This window comes from Siphateles boraxobius, unplaced genomic scaffold (genome assembly GCF_051911475.1).
Source record: "Siphateles boraxobius isolate OS27281-9 unplaced genomic scaffold, OSU_SipBor_1 86, whole genome shotgun sequence".
Lineage (NCBI taxonomy): Eukaryota > Metazoa > Chordata > Actinopteri > Cypriniformes > Leuciscidae > Siphateles > Siphateles boraxobius.
In genome coordinates, this window is record NW_027509215.1 from 9,075,255 (window position 1) to 9,092,728 (window position 17,474).

At 37.2% G+C, this 17,474-nt stretch overlaps 2 long non-coding RNA genes across 2 annotated transcripts in view; both read right to left on the reverse strand.

The window, feature by feature from the left end:
• The window catches only part of LOC143731092 (uncharacterized), a 33,663-nt gene extending 29,761 nt beyond the window's left edge, over positions 1 to 3,902 (reverse strand). Inside the window, exons 1-2 of the long non-coding RNA XR_013200693.1 lie at positions 3,795 to 3,902; positions 3,539 to 3,649 (exon numbers count right to left, since the gene is read on the reverse strand). This is a non-coding gene — a long non-coding RNA (uncharacterized LOC143731092). The remainder of the gene's footprint in view (positions 1 to 3,538; positions 3,650 to 3,794) is intronic.
• Positions 1 to 17,474, reverse strand: part of LOC143731373 (uncharacterized) — a 315,959-nt gene that overhangs the window by 126,393 nt on the left and 172,092 nt on the right. The window lies entirely within an intron of this gene.

Consider the following 17,474-nt stretch of genomic DNA (forward strand, 5'->3'; position numbering starts at 1 on the left):
CCACCCTCAACGCCCACACTGGGCCACAGAGATGCTCTCAATACAGATGGGAGATATGTAAATCATCAAACCAAGGAGTGCAGGAACAGCATCTCATGGGAGATTTCAGACTGCAAATCTGCTTCTCAGTTGTTTTCACTAGGAAAAAGAAGCATCAAAAGTGCATCCTGTTCTATTAAAAAACACCAACTGACTTTCATTAGAAAAAGCATGATTTTCCATGCTGGCTTATAAGCTTGAAAGTCATAATCATGGTGTAATGTGCATTTTAGCGGCTGCGGTCTGAAAAAAATACATGCCTGATTACTTTTATAGGTAACACATATTCACTGTTAACTAGGAGTTTTCCCTCAATAAACTCCTGATTACTGCTTATGTAAGATAGTTGATAGTATGTAAGATAGTTGTTATTGGTTATGTGTAGGTATGGGTTAAGGGATTTAGAATATGGTCATGCATTGATATGTGCTTTATAAGCACTAAGAAACAGCCAATATGCATGCTAATAAGTGAATAGTGTTCACTAATCTAAAGCCTTTATGTACAATACATTACTAGCATATTTTAATGCATTAATTATGCTTTTCATGCATCATAATAACGCATTGCAAGGTCCCATGAATACTTGTAACCTCAGTTATTATACACCTTTATAAGGTATAGTGCATTAAAATGTGACAAACAACCAATTTTAGATGTAACAAGAAATCTGTGAATATTATAATGCAGTTTAACTTTAGTCACAATTATTTATGATAAGATATAATTCACTATGATGTGCATTATGAATACCTTTATAATGCGTAATGAATAAAGGCTTTAAGTAAAGTGTTACCACGTTAACTAACTTATCTTTCTCATCAAAACCATACTTTTCCATGCTGGTTTATACTGGCTAGTGCTGCTTTTGATGATTGCCATGTTGCTGAATATCATAATCATGATCTGCATTTTAGTGGCTTTGGTCTGAACATGCATACTTACATATACTATAACAATATTCATATTTTGCACAAATAAGCTTTTTGCCGCAAGGAACAAAATGGAGAGGATGTGCAACAGGTGTAATAGAGAGATATGAAGCAAAAAAAAAGTATTTGGAAATCAAACAAAAAGACAAAAACATTTTTTAAAGTTGTAAATAAAACAAAGATTATTCGAGTATGCTTTCAACTTCAAAATATCACGTTTAATTGAACGTGTTCCTTGCAGTCTCTTTGTAATTATTTGTTAAAATTGACAAGCAATTTATTGAGTGAAAATTGTTTCAAAGGAAATACTACCAAATTTAGTTTCAGTGTAACAGAAGACTTTCAGAAACAGATGAGTCATGACTTTCAGAAAAGAGTTCAATGTTTCAAAAATATTCAGCTTACATTTCTCATCAAATTCTTCCAAGACCAAATTGCTACAAAACATTTTTAGGAAAAACAAAGTTGATACCTAAATAAAACTATTGAAGTCTATATGCAAGACCAATATCAATTTCCTCATTGTTGGTACAGACACAAAAAGGAACAGAAATGGAGTAATAAAGATAGAATAGAGAGTGAAGCTGTTTCTGTTGGTAGAAATGACAGGCTCAGCAGTTTTAGACGCTGTAATGACTGATAAATGAACACTCCCAGCCGTTGAGGTGAGATGGAAATATCTGACAACATCAGGTGTGACCTGAAGAGCTTTTAAAGCTTCCTGTTATCCGCTCCATTTTAAATCTTAATAAAACCTCAAGTCAATGTATGAAACCTGTTGAGTCATCTTTCAGGCCGTGTAAGTGTGTGTGCGGTGGACGCTGCAGCTGTTTTGCAATCACACACTTTCTCTGCCGCTTCCTCTGAGGAGCACTTCTGAAAGTACATGTATGAGCGTCACACAGCCAACGTTAAACCGCACAGCATGCCGTCAAATCCATCAATCACCTGCAAGCACATTACACTCTTCTAAAGGCTTTTACAACCTGACGCCTTGTAAGAGTCAATGCCAAGTCACGGATCACTAATTCTATTGCCCATTAAGGCTGAGTAATGTGATCAAACCTCTAACCGTAAGTATTAAAAGTCCTATGCTATTTTATATTCAAGCAAGTCAACTCAAAAACAGTCAAAATGTATCTTGAGGAAAAGAGGGGTCTTTGCTGAATCTACACTAAAACAAAATTCAGTGTAGTTCACAGATAGTAAACTTCACAAATAACACACTGAATTCAATGCACTGAAGTGGCTTGAAACGCACAGCATTATTTAATGTGTTGACGTAATTTCGACTGAAACGGTAAGAGAGGGCGGGGCATATCGAACAGCCCCTCCCCTTTTTTTAAATAGCCAATAGAGTTTCGTTTATATCACTGTTGAGTTCAGTAAAGCTCCAGTTTCCTCCTAATCTCTAACCGTTTCTCCTGATCTCCTAAAATACATTAATATACATTATTCTGTGCAGAATTCAAATGGTTCTGAGCTCTGTGTATCGTGTCTCTGGATCGGAGCTGCGGCGGATCATGTGACACTAACGTGAAACCAGACTTCATTCGCCACAATGGAAAGCATGTTTACACTGTCTGAAGCGTTACCTATCCCCTATATAGTGCACTATGTGCAATTCACCATGTGGAAAACAGCAAATGTGTGAAGAAGTGACCGATTTTAACCGCAGCTTCAGCGTCTATTTATAATGCAGGGGGCGGAGCTTCAGATTCTAGAGGGCATTTGATTGGACAGAAAATCTGATGAGTGATGTCATCAAAATCATTGATCTACATTGGAGGAAGAGAGAGACTAAGTTTTGAACGCTTATATCTTCTAAATGTGAATTTTATCATTGTTTTGAAGCAATAGCTTATAGATAACATTAAGGCTATATTCATACTAAAAGTATGAAATTCATACTAATTTTGATTTCATGAGGACTACATTAGTTGACCAGAACTAACAAACAGTAATTCTTAAGAATTAATTAATCTTAGTTAATATTAATTTCAACATATGTATACTTATATATTATTAAAATTAAACATTGTATCTATTCACATTTTGAATGGACCTGAACTAAGATGAAATAACAAGGAACATTTTGTTTACTAATGTTAACAAAGATGAATAAATGCTGTAGCAAATGTATTTCTCGTGGGTTAATGTAATAACTAATGGGACCTAATTAAAACCATATTTGCTTTGTCAAACATGCTCAGATACTCTTTGAAAAATCACCGAAGAACCTTTATTTTTAACATTTTTAACTTCAAGCAGCTGTTGGTCATTAGTTAAATCAGTTTAAGTCACGAATGTAAACTTCACATGGAGAAATATAAAATCTCAGCTCATGTTATGAGTCACATGAGAAGATATTGAGGGCGTGTAAACGGTTAGTTCTCATTATTCATCATGAACTCAAATGGACATGAGTCTCATTCACACACAAAGAGGCCCGTTGCTCAGCCCAGTTCTTAAAAGAACATTCAACTGAAGAAAAATCACATGAAGTGCTCTGACAGGTTGAGATTATGCTAAATTTAGGTGTAAACAACAAGAAACAAAGCACTCACATCTTTTGTCCTGGACAAAAGGTCCACAAAGCTGGAAAGCACTTCTTGAAAATCACAAGGTCCAATCAGATTGTCCGACTGCAATGGAGTGTGTATTGATCCATCAGCAAACTAAAAAGATTTATGCATAGCAAATTAAACTTACTAAGTTATCCTATTAAAAAAATATATATATATATATACTGACATGGGGTAAGAAAAACGATTGGGTAAGAAAAAGAATTTAAATTAAGCTTTTTGAAATCATTTTTCTGACCTCTTTGGCAGATGTTTTTTCACAAACTCACTTCATTTTGATACATTTTTCAGAAAACAAGACTTAAAGTGGTATTTAATAGGCTTTCAATAAAACTTGGCTGCCTTTACCGTTTTGGGTTTGTTCCTTGTTCCTGTTTCATGCATGTCATGTGATCCCTTGTTCAAGTCATGTGACCCTGCCATGTGTTCCCTTGTCTGATGTGTCATGTTGTCATTGGTTCATTGTTCACAGGTGTCCCTTGTCTAGTTGTAAAGTTCTCATGTTTGCCCTGTGTCTTTTTCTAGTATTGATTGTTTTGTGTAACCGCTGTTTGTAAGCCTCATGTCTAGTCTATGTTCTTGTTTCATGCCACGCCATGGATTGTTTTGTTAATAAACTGCACTTGGGTTCTCAACAAGCTCGCCTCCAGTAGACTATAAACGTTAAAATAGTTGAGAGGCACTTGTATTAAATTGGTGCTACCTGACTAGAGAAATCTGAGAGATCTTTCCTTTTGCCACTTCAACTTCAGGGTAGAAAAACTTCAACACCCATAATGCACTGGGCATGTTGGGTCCAAGGCCCCGCCCACCGGTCTGCTATAGATAGGCTTACCAGAGTCAAATACCACCGTGCTATATATACAGCAGGAAATACTTCTTAGCAAACTTATAGTCATTATGGTGTCAATTGTACTGTTCCCAGGTGCAAGAATTCAAAGAGTAAACGTTTGGCGGGAGTGAGTTACTTTCGGTTTCCGGCACATTGTAGATAGCGGCTAAAGGCGCAAAGAATTGTAAAAACAGAGAGAATGCGGTGATGTAAAATAAAATAAAAACCTCAAGTGTTTAGTCAACATCTCAATGACCACAGTGTTTTAGGCTAAAGCATTTTTCATTGATAAACCTACTCGTGTAAAACATTGTTCATTTACATACAGTATACTACCGATATTGTACCAATACAAAGTGTATGAAAAATTACACTATAATATCTTAAGTCAATTTGCTTCGCAAGGAAATGTGTTTTGGTTTAAGAATGTTTAGATATTTGTATTGTAGAACAAAACATTAATCATTTTGTTTACATAATGTTTCATCTGTTCTTGCCACAGAGAATGATGGGAAATGTAGTTTTGTTGCTTCATAAACTAGCTAAATGAGAAGGATTGTTCAACAAACTTGATAAATATTCTTCATCAGTAGTGCATAAAATATGTTGTAACTAAACTGTCATCAACATTCACAATAAAAACATACTTAAGACCAATAACAATTTGGTCCCACCCGATCAGATCGTATCATCCTCACATAACAGGTGCCCGATATTTCCTTCTGTTTTCTTCTCTTTCTGACTACAAAGGTTTCAAAACTGGTCATACTAAAGAGTCTGATGTGTAAATATCAGAAATATCTCACAATTAAGGAGCCTGAGGGAATCTTCTCCCCGCTCCACGTCCCTCTGAAAGGAAAATACACGGAAGATAATAAACCTGAAAGAAAACATGCTTGAATTTCTCCTGGAAAAAGTGAAAGTGTAAACACTGACAGATGGAGGAGGTTAAGAGGAAAGACATGTGCGTAGGAAAACTATAGCAACACACGGGAGAAACACCACACAACTGTTAATGCATGTGCCTTAGGAGGGATTTCATCATCATGTGTGTGTGTGTGTGTAGGCATGACGTGCAGCAGATGTGTGTGGAGTCAATCCCAGGATGCATTTCAACGGGCCCATTTGGCTTCAACGTTGCAGATTTGCATGACAGCTCTCTGTTAGTTTCACATCTGACTAACAGCATAAATCTAGTCGACACTTCTTTCCAAGAACTGGCCATTTATGAAGAAACCACATTAGAAGTGGTTGCTCATTACCGGGATACACCATCGTGTCCGTCCCATTAAAAAAAGGTCATATTCCGCCTGTAAACTCATTAAAGTAAATGACAGATGCATCCCAGAGAAAAAAAATCAGCATGATTTTTTACCAGATTTGGTTGGTCATAAATGCAAGACAAATCTGCATATATCAGATTATATAAAGTTCAAAATGAAATGCAAAATTAAAACTAAACATGCACGGCCTGATTACTTTCAGATTCTAATGACTTGTGATCAAACACAATGCATTGAATAAAGAAAGCCATAAACTAGTCTATATCAACCTGGCACCTTGCAAACACACATTTGTTTCCAGGCAGAACAATTAAAGAGTTTGCCAGATGAGGAAAGTGCTTTGCACATTTGCGTGCAAGCATGCATCAGGAATCAGTGTGAATATGCATCAGTGAGCGGCCCGTCTGATGCCGAGACCAGCCCTTTGTAAACAGATGATAAGTGCGAGGTTCAAGAAAACACTCAATGCACCATTTGCTAGAGACATTCATCTGGAAACAATTATAAAAGTAGGAAAAGCACCTATTCTGAAGCCATTGTAGTGATGCAACAATATTTCAGCAGTGTCAAATCACAGGCAACACTGTATTGGGACAATGGCTTGTTTGTATTGAATTCCTAAGTAAATCTGGATGTAAGAAATCTGTTATTGATGTAAGTGTGTGTGTGTGTGTGTGTGTGTTGTATGGGCTTCCTCTCAGGGCGGTGTGTGAGCATAACCCTTCTCGCCACACAAACCGCTACTCAGCCTCAACAACAACCTCCTTCCTCCTGTTTACACCCGTCCTCTCTTAAACACTCCCATCCAGTAGAAAAACAACTAACCAACCCAACCGTAAAGTTATGATATTATAAAGCACATTATAAAGGTGCTCAACTGCTGGGTCATGACCCGATAATAGGGTCGCAGGTCTCGTAGAAAACAATGCCGAATGCAATCGAAAGAGCGCTGCAGTGTTCATATATATACAGTATAGTCAACATTTGAAGTGGATCAAAACCTTACATTAAAGTTATACATGAATTTTGAACAAACCCGGTCTTTGATCCAATGAACTTTTTTGATCCACTTCAAATGCTGACTACTGTGTATACTTTTGTAGGCCAACCTGTTTGTTCGCATCACCCTGATTACCTTGACAAAATGCAATAGGATTTTTCCTTTGGATTAATGCAGAAAATAAGTTTATTATAAAGTTTATGATTCTTACATACTATCTTAAATCTCAACACAACTTTTATGAATTTTGAAGCCTAAAACCAATCGGCAGAAGTAAATTTTGTCTTGTTTAGTAAATCTGGGTCTAAATGTCCTGACAACCTCTTTATTTAGACACTTGTTAGCAACCGCCTTTCAAGATAAGCCAATACTTTAAAAAAATCACAAGAGGGTATTACCGATGATTTTTATGTTGTAGAATAAAACGTCGCCATATGACTTATTTCAGGCGATTAACCAAAACCCATTGACTTCAGGACGAAGTGCATAGTTTTGGCCTTCAAAAATATGTCACTCTATTGTGCATAGTTTAGGAGAAACACATTCCACATCTTTAACTGTTGATGTCAAAGAGCGTGTGTCCCATCTAAACTGAAATCAACGTGGACAGGTTGCAGTCAGATCAGTGATGCACATGAGAACTGAAAGACTGAGGTGGTTCCCCTAAAAAGAGCATTTCATTCATTCAGATAAAATATATACCTGAAATGCACTGTAAGATGCTTTGGATAAAAGTATCTACCAAATGCATAAATTAAAATCTAAAAATCATCTCTACAAGAAAGAATCCTGATGAATACTGAAGTGGTCAGGTGTTAATAAATAGGAACAGAGCATAAGAAAAGGACATTTACATTATGACTCAAGATTATGAATAAGTTGAGGAAAGTGCATTAACAAAGTCAATGATTTGTCTGGAAATAAAAGCACTTCTCAAAATGTTTATTTTGATAGACAACTTTAGACATTCTACATGTCAAGTACATTTCAACCTAACCTAACACTCTACTAACACTATGATAGTTGACATAGTTAGTAGAATGTTTAAAGTTGACAATAAAAATAATTGTATTGCTCTTTCTCCTCTAGTCTGGTCCGCGCTAATGTGGTGATGCATTGCAGATTTGTTGTACGGTTTGTTCATTTGGAGATGCACTTCAGGAGTGAAGTGGTGACCTCTGAGGGCCCTCAGGTGGGACAGAGACACACTGAGGCTCATGTGGAAATGAAAGTTGACAGAGGCATTCACTGATTCATGCATTTGGTTAGCAGTCATCATGGATCAGTGCAAAAGGAAAGTTCACCCAAAAATTAAAGTTCTGTTTTGTTTACTCACCCTTGTGTAATTCCAAATTCATATTAGTATTTCATATGATCCTTTTATGGCATTTTTTGTCCTTTCTTGACTGCATCGGGTCACTATAAGATGTGTTTAGCTGTGTAAGTCAAAAATGTCAACTTTTATAATGCATGGGAAAAATAATAGCACACAGATTTGAAACAACATGATGGCCTTTTTATTTTGGGACTATTCTTGAAGGATGCAATTCATAACATTCACAGCATGCGTTTCATAACCTTGTACTCTAGTTATATCTGATCATATCACATGCACAAGATCAACTTTAGCTTGAAATGTCATGAACAGCAGCTACGCTAATTATTCTCCATTTGCTTTTCTTTTTCTACCTCGGGAAACGTGCATTTTCTGTGAATCTGCTTTAAAATGATATGTTTTGTGAAAGGTGCTATACAAATAAATGTAGAATGTATTTTAAATGTAAATGCCAATAAAGCATGAACAAAAGCATGGTGCATTAATGCAGATTTCGGGGAGACACATGACTCATGTGATACATGACTCATAATGAAATCAGCGAATATGAACGCGTGTTTTACGGGACTTTTCCCCCTTTTGAGCGTTTGATTTGAAGCAGATGAACCACTCAGGTTTGAACGGGAAATGGTTAAGGTATGAAACTACAGCAAAAGCCCCTTATCCTTTCCTCTGATGCTATTCTCAGGGTTTAATGACAATGCAAACTAAAAACTGAATTGACATTACCAGAATTACTACAGCAGGTACAAACCTGGCAAACGTCTGCACATTCAAACCTAGTGTATTTCATTCAAAAAGGGAAAAGAAGTATCTTATGCTCATCAAGGCTGCATTTATTTGATCAAAAATATAGTAAAAAAAAAAACTTGAAATATTATTAGAGTAAAATAACTGTTTTCTATTTGAATATATTGTAAAATATGTGCACTTATTTTCAGCATCATTACTCCAGTCTTCAGTGTCACATGATCCTTCAGAAATCATTCTAATATGATGATTTGCTTCGCAAGACTCAACATTTCTGATTATTATCAATGATGGAAATAGTTACTAGTACAGTAAAAAATCTGGGCTAAGTAAGATTTTTTTTTAAATAGCAAGGCTAAATTGATCAAAAGTGACATTTATAATGTTACAACATATTCTATTTCAAAAAAATGCTGTTCTGTTCTTCAAAGAATCTTGAAAAAAAAGTATCACTGTTCCCACGAAAATATGAAGCAGCAGCAAAACTGTTTTCAAACTTGATTTTAAAGGCATCTCAATGGTGATTCCTGTTTCTTATGGGTCACAGGTGAAGCGGTCTATCAGACAGCTGCTCTGTAACTGGAGGGGACACATCGCCCAGTTTAAGTAAGGGATCAAACGCTCTGTCCGTTGATTGCACAAAGACGGACAAAATCGCACCCTAAGCTGGAAGAAGTTGTCCAGACCTGCACTCTCACTCCACTTAAACAACAACAACAAAAGAGATGCTTAATGCGGGCGAGTGCCAGGTGCTTGAGACACACTCTCACCCCGGACCGGGGTCACGCTTTAGCAGCCATTGACAGCTCCACTGATTAGCAGACAAGCCTGGAGGTGATGAAAGGTCAGATAAAGAGAGAGAAGGAGATGGACAGTCAAGGTGAAGGAGGACAGAGGTTATAACACGACCTCCTCGAGGCCATGTGTCCTTCTCAGACTGACCAATAGCATGCTTGACCTTTCACCTCAGGTTCACGCCGTCTCTTTCACCACAAAACCACTCCATCAGAATGTCAAGGAATCAACACTCTTGAGTGGATACATTCTTTTTCCCAAGAGGTGATGTTGCCAGGCAACCAGTGTTACTATGTACAACAAACACAGATATTGGATGACGACATCACTATTGAGAGGACAGAAGAGGGATTGGTCAATCAGAACAGAGTCTACGTCAAACACGCCCACTCACAGTGAGTGTTTGGTAATGGTAATAAAGATGATGTATGTAATCATAATTTGAGCAATGTAATATGCAATGTATTCATATAAAAATGTGACATTAAATTAAGTACAAAAACGCAATGATAGATAGAACGGTACAACGATCAATTAAATGATAGATGGGTGGATGGATCAATGGATGGATGGATAGATATATAGATGGATAAATGGATGGAAGGAATGACAGAACCATAGATAGATAGATAGAAAGATGGATGGATGGAACGACAGAACCATGGATGGATGGATGGATAGATGGATGGAAGGAATGACAGAACCATAGATAGATAGATGGATGGAAGGAATGACAGAACATAGATAGAAAGATAGAAAGAAGGATGGATGGAACGACAGAACCATGGATGGATGGATGGAAGGAATGACAGAACCATAGATAGATAGATGGATGGAAGGAATGTCAGAACATAGATAGATAGATGGATGGAAGGAATGACAGAACATAGATGGAAAGATAGAAAGAAGGATGGATGGAACGACAGAACCATGGATGGATGGATAGATGGATGGAAGGAATGACAGAACCATAGATAGATAGATGGATGGAAGGAATGACAGAACCATTGATAGAAAGATAGAAAGATGGATGGATAGAACGACAGAACAACGGATGGATGGATGGATGGAAGGAATGACAGAACCATAGATAGAAAGATACATGGATGGACGACAGAACGATGGATGGATAGATGGAATGACAGAACCATAGATAGAAAGATAGAAAGAAGGATGGATGGAACGACAGAACCATGGATGGATGGATAGATGGATGGAAGGAATGACAGAACCATAGATAGATAGATGGATGGAAGGAATGACAGAACCATTGATAGAAAGATAGAAAGATGGATGGATAGAATGACAGAACAACGGATGGATGGATGGAAGGAATGACAGAACCATTGATAGAAAGATAGAAAGATGGATGGATAGAACGACAGAACAACGGATGGATGGATGGAAGGAATGACAGAACGATAGATAGAAAGATACATGGATGGACGACAGAACCATGGATGGATTGATGGGTGGCTGGAAAGACAGAACCATGGATGGATGGATAAATGGATGGAAGGAATGACAGAACCATAGATAGATAGATAGATAGATAGATAGATAGATAGATAGATAGATAGATAGATAGATAGATAGATAGATAGATAGATAGATAGATAGATAGATAGATAGATAGATAGATAGATAGATAGATGGATGGAACGACAGAACCATGGATGGATGGATAGATGGATGGAAGGAATGACAGAACCATAGATAGAAAGATGGATGGAAGGAATGACAGAACCATTGATAGATAGATAGAAAGATGGATGGATAGAACGACAGAACCACGGATGGATGGATGGATGGATGGATGGATTGATGGATGATAGATAGATAGATAGATAGATAGATAGATAGATAGATAGATAGATAGATAGATAGATAGATAGATAGATAGATAGATAGATAGATAGATAGATAGATAGATAGATAGATAGATAGACAGAGCTATAGCTGAATAATCTTTGAGCCATAATATTTTCCCTCCCGTGAAGGAAATTCGAACCCACTCTGTCACAGCAGGATCAACACACGTCACTTAATCACTTCAGGGCAAGCGTTCTCAAACCCCAGAGCAGCTCCACGAGATCAAATCAACATAATCCTCAGTGCGATTCGTGTTCAGCACAGGCCAAACCTGCACATCTGATGCACAGGGACATCGACTCCCACAACTATGCACCTACTTTTCCAATGTGCGCTTGAAATGCAATACATCTTAATTACCTAGTTGCGAGCCCTTTGGGTGTCTTTGAAACGTTGTCATGTCTCCCTCTCTCCTTCGGTTATGTTTAACGGCTATTATAGTCGGACTCTTGTGAGAAAAGACAGTTCTGAAAATACCACTAGGCAATTATAGTATTACCCAAAAGCTCATGAAACATGTCAGAAATGTATGTTTGGACAGGCTTTGAAGTCGGCCTATGTTTTCTTTTCTTGTGGTTCAAAATAGCCGAGTGTACCTAAATCAATCTATTCTCAAACTAGAAATCTTCATAATCGAAAACAACAACAACAAAAAACTCCCACCCGGCTTCGGCTGTTGTATGTTTTATTTCTTTTTTTTGACAGTTGCATACAGTAACCGCCCAAGTGCCCTCCTATGTGCTTCCCTACACTGCAAGATGATTCATAGTTTCTATATATAACAAACAAAAGCAATGCGATCACTTAAAACAACCTTGTTTTTAAATCTTCTCACTATGTGCACTAAGTTTAACACATCGAAATTAGTGCTGAGGTTTGCTTCACATTCAGTACACACCTTGCAGATGGTTTTGCCAACTTAAGGAATGAAAAATGCATAGAAAACTAAACAATACACCAGATTACGTCCACTATTAACCCTAAATATGGACATTAAAACTCCCAATTGTATATTTCTAGATAGTTATATTTTTACCGGTTTTTAGACGTTGTATATTTATATTTATCACTCTACATGCTCTGCACACCCATATAAGCATTTTTATTTATTTTTATTCATGTAGTTAATATCTCGTTTTTCTACTGTGTTTTTAATTGTTTATGTGCTATATTTTTAAGCTGTGAACTTTGCACGTAATTTCGTACTACAGTGTACTGTGGAATGACAATAAAGTCATCTTGAATCTTGAAGGAACTTTTCAATTCTGAACTGACTCATTCATTCTAGTTCACTCAAATGATTCATTTAAACGAACTGACTCTGAAGTTCACTACTCTATTCTCAGTTATATAAATGATGGCGTATTCTAGTTGTTTAAGTTGTATTTTGTGCATAAGCATGCATAATGCTGTCTCCATATTAGAGATCATTTTATCAATCAAAAAAAAAGTTGACTCAGAGAGATTAAATTATATAATTAACACATATGGCATTAAGCACAATACGAAGCTTCAGTGTAGCTAGAAGACATTGAAGCTACTCACTGTTAGTACAGACTTACTATTAAGGAAGTTTAACTACTACTAATTACTAGACTGTAACTGAACTACTTGGAAATTACAAGCAGCTTGTAGAGGGAGAAGACTTCATTTTGAAAGCGAATAAGTTGCGGCTGCATTCGGAAGCACGTTTTCTGACCGCATAAACAGTGATTTAATCGAAATGGCTCTGAGCTTGTAGTTCAAGAGTTGTTAAGGTGTTTTAATGCAGCTCTTGTTGGATTATTCAGTGCTGGGTGTGTCGACTGAAAGCGACCGAAGCCACAACATGCACCAGTTTCCTGTTGGTGTGAACCAAATGCAGCGCTTCCTATCGTTACCTGCACTAATCACGAAAGTGAAAAACTACATCAAGAGATGCGATCGCAACCACACGACCACATGACCAATGAAAAACACAGCTTTGATGGAAGAGCTCGCGTCGGCGCGTGTCGAGAGCTGATATCGTGCTCACACCTATACGTGCATCTCTAGATCTCCGTTAAATTCAGCGACTTTTCAACTGCTCTGTGGCCATCGTTACAGCCAAGCCCAAACGCCGTAATTAGTCATTAGGGGGTTACACCCTAAAACAGGTTCACAAATTTACTCATGACTGTTGAACTGTTTAACAGCTGACCTAACAAGCACTTCTACCTCTCGTGACTCTCAGAGAACCTGGATGGATGATCAGCACTAGTTCGGGCCTGTTAGTATGAATAACATCATCATCAATATATGATGGTCATTTGGACGTGTCAACTCTATGTGAACTCCCAAGATGCCGTATTTTCCTTGCACTGAGAAGGGGGAGGATTGTTCCACTTTCCTATGATTCCTAACTGATTAAGTTTAAATGGAAAAAGGCAAGATGAGTCACTTGATCTACAACGTACACAAGTTAGATGTGACATAGTCTCATCTCATCTGCTGAACGTTCATCTTTACTAACCTAAAATGTAGTTGCTCTTCAGTTATGTCTCATTGAAGTATCAACTTCACCTCAGATGTTTCTCCTACAAATAAAGACAGACCCAAATGAGTCAATAGTCGTCATCCAGTAAGAATACAGAGCTATCACATGGTAAAACTGTGTAAAAAGTAGCATGAACTGACTGTGAGCATTATATTTCTACAACATTTATTAAATCTCTGTTAATGTCAGTTAATAAAAACACAATTGTTTATTGTTTGTTCATTTTAGTTCAAAGTGGATTAACTATTGTTAACAAATGCACCTTTGGATTTTTTACAAAAATAAGAGTGGCAGAGCGAGTTATTACTTTATAATAAAACGGATGGATGAATAGATGGATGGATGGATGGATGGATGGATGGATGGATGGATGGATGGATGGATGGATGGATGGATGGATGGATGGATGGATGGATGGATGGATGGATGGATGGATGGATGGATGGATGGATGGATAGATAGATAGATAGATAATTATAGATAGATAGATAGATAGATAGATAGATAGATAGATAGATAGATAGATAGATAGATAGATAGATAGATAGATTCACCAAACCACCTCTAACCAGCATGCATATTTCTACTGGTCATTTCCAGTATGCAGCATCCCGTATTAAAAAAGAAACATCCTTTGAATGACACATACTACTGCATTTGAAGAGTCACATGAACCGGTTCAAGCCGGTTTGCCTCTATCAGCATTTTTAACCAGATGCATCCCACTTTTCCAGTCGGTAGCTCTTGACATGCATGACCTTAATGACGGAGGCCACCGCGTGCTCAGGAAACTGTCTGAAGTGTAAACGGCCCCGAGGGATTTCATGATGATTGATAACGGAGGAAAAACGCAAGGCAGGTGTCAAACCTTTGGCTTTGGTTACGTAATCATCGAAACGTGCAACATGAGCTCAGGTGGACCACAGATAACCACAGATCTTCTCCTGTAACACAACCAGGGAGAACAAAAGTTACCTGGATCAGGAATCTGCTTGAGTTTAGGAGCGTTCCTGCGGTTGGAAAATATTCCAGGAAATATTTGTGTGTTTGAATCACAGGAACGAATGATTATGCATAATTTCCTAAAGAAACGGAAGAAGAGTCATGGCAGCTTGCTTAAGAGGATTATATAATGACAGTTGCTTCGGCAGATCATGCAAAGGTCAAAAGGTCATGCACATGAACAGACAAATGTATGTGAACAGAACACAGTGAAATTAACATGAAACACACATAATATCCTCTAACCTCAAGTATAATCAATAGTAAAACTGATGCATATATAAAACGCTTGATATTGAAATCAGATCCATATGTGCAAAGGAATGTTTAAGCACATATTTTGGGTGTTTATACAGTCAGACTTGTCTTCCCCATTGCGGTTTATATAGGTCGATACTGATGGAGTGTGTATATGTCTGTGGTTCACTGCTAAAGGATGTAGTAAGAGTGTCTGAGCTTGAATGAAGAGTCTGTACGGTTGTTCTGTGTAAGTGTATGATCATGTTTATTCAGCTGCTAGAGCTGCAGGAATGTCGAAATGCACTTGCTTCTGTGTCTTTAGGTATCAGAGAAGAAACAAAGATACGCGTTTGATACATCGACGACTGCTGTCCGAATGAACGTCTGAAATATCCTGGGGTTGCAAGAAAACCTCCTTGTTTAAACAATTAAACAATATTAAAGACTTGTTAATATTTCAATGCATGATTTTTAAAGTCATCAAGAAACTATTTGCAATTTGGATGGATGGATGGATAGAACAATGGATGGATGGATGGATAAATGGACGGATAGACAGATAGAATGATAGATGGATGGATGGAATGATAAACAAAACAACAGATGGATGGATGGATGGAATAATAGATAGAACAACGGATGGATGGATGGATAGATAGAACAAAAGATGGATGGATGGATAGAACGATGCATGGATGGATGGATAAATGGACGGATAGACAGATAGAATGATAGATGGATGGATGGAATGATAAACAAAACAACAGATGGATGGATGGATGGAATAATAGATAGAACAACGGATGGATGGATAGATAGATAGAACAAAAGATGGATGGATGGATAGAACGATGCATGGATGGACAAACGGATGGATAAACAGACAGATAGAATGAAAGATTGATGGATGGAATAATAGATAGAACAACAGATGGATCGATAGATAGAACAAAAGATGGATGGATGGATAGAACGATGCATGGATAGACAGACAGACAGACAGACAGACAGATAGATAGATAGATAGATAGATAGATAGATAGATAGATAGATAGATAGATAGATAGATAGATAGATAGATAGATAGATAGATAGATAGATAGATAGATAGATAGATAGATAGATAGATGAAATTTACACTTTAAAAAAAGTTCCAGATGGAACCTCTAAAAAAGCTCCAAAGAACCTTTCAGTGAACCACTCTTAAAATAACCATTTAGATAGAAAGAACAAAAGACGGATGGATGGATAGAACGATGCATGGATGGATGGATAAATGGACGGATAGACAGATAGAATGATAGATGGATGGATGGAATGATAAATAAAAGAACAGATGGATGGATGGATGGAATGATAAACAAAACAACAGATGGATGGATGGATGGATGGAATAATAGATAGAACAACGGATGGATGGATAGATAGATAGAACAAAAGATGGATGGATGGATAGAACGATGCATGGATGGACAAACGGATGGATAAACAGACAGATAGAATGAAAGATTGATGGATGGAATAATAGATAGAACAACAGATGGATCGATAGATAGAACAAAAGATGGATGGATGGATAGAACGATGCATGGATAGACAGACAGACAGACAGACAGACAGATAGATAGATAGATAGATAGATAGATAGATAGATAGATAGATAGATAGATAGATAGATAGATAGATAGATAGACAGACAGACAGACAGACAGACAGACAGACAGACAGACAGACAGACAGACAGACAGACAGACAGACAGACAGACAGACAGATAGATAGATAGATAGATAGATAGATAGATAGATAGATAGATAGATAGATAGATAGATAGATAGATGAAATTTACACTTTAAAAAAAGTTCCAGATGGAACCTCTAAAAAAGCTCCAAAGAACCTTTCAGTGAACCACTCTTAAAATAACCATTTAGATAGAAAGAACAAAAGACGGATGGATGGATAGAACGATGCATGGATGGATGGATAAATGGACGGATAGACAGATAGAATGATAGATGGATGGATGGAATGATAAATAAAAGAACAGATGGATGGACACAATGCAATGAAAAGGTTCCATGGAAAGGATCTTCATGGATCCATCGATGCCAATAAAGACCCTTCAGTGTACGTTTGAACTCTATAGCCGTAGATTCAATGCCGGCCGGAGAATCGTTTTCAACAGCTGTGATTTTAATGAAAGAAAGTCTGTTATACACTAAATTTCACAATTTGTTGCCCTTCAACTGCGAACCATTAGCGCTCACATAAAAAAAAAACATCTGCCAGAAAGTA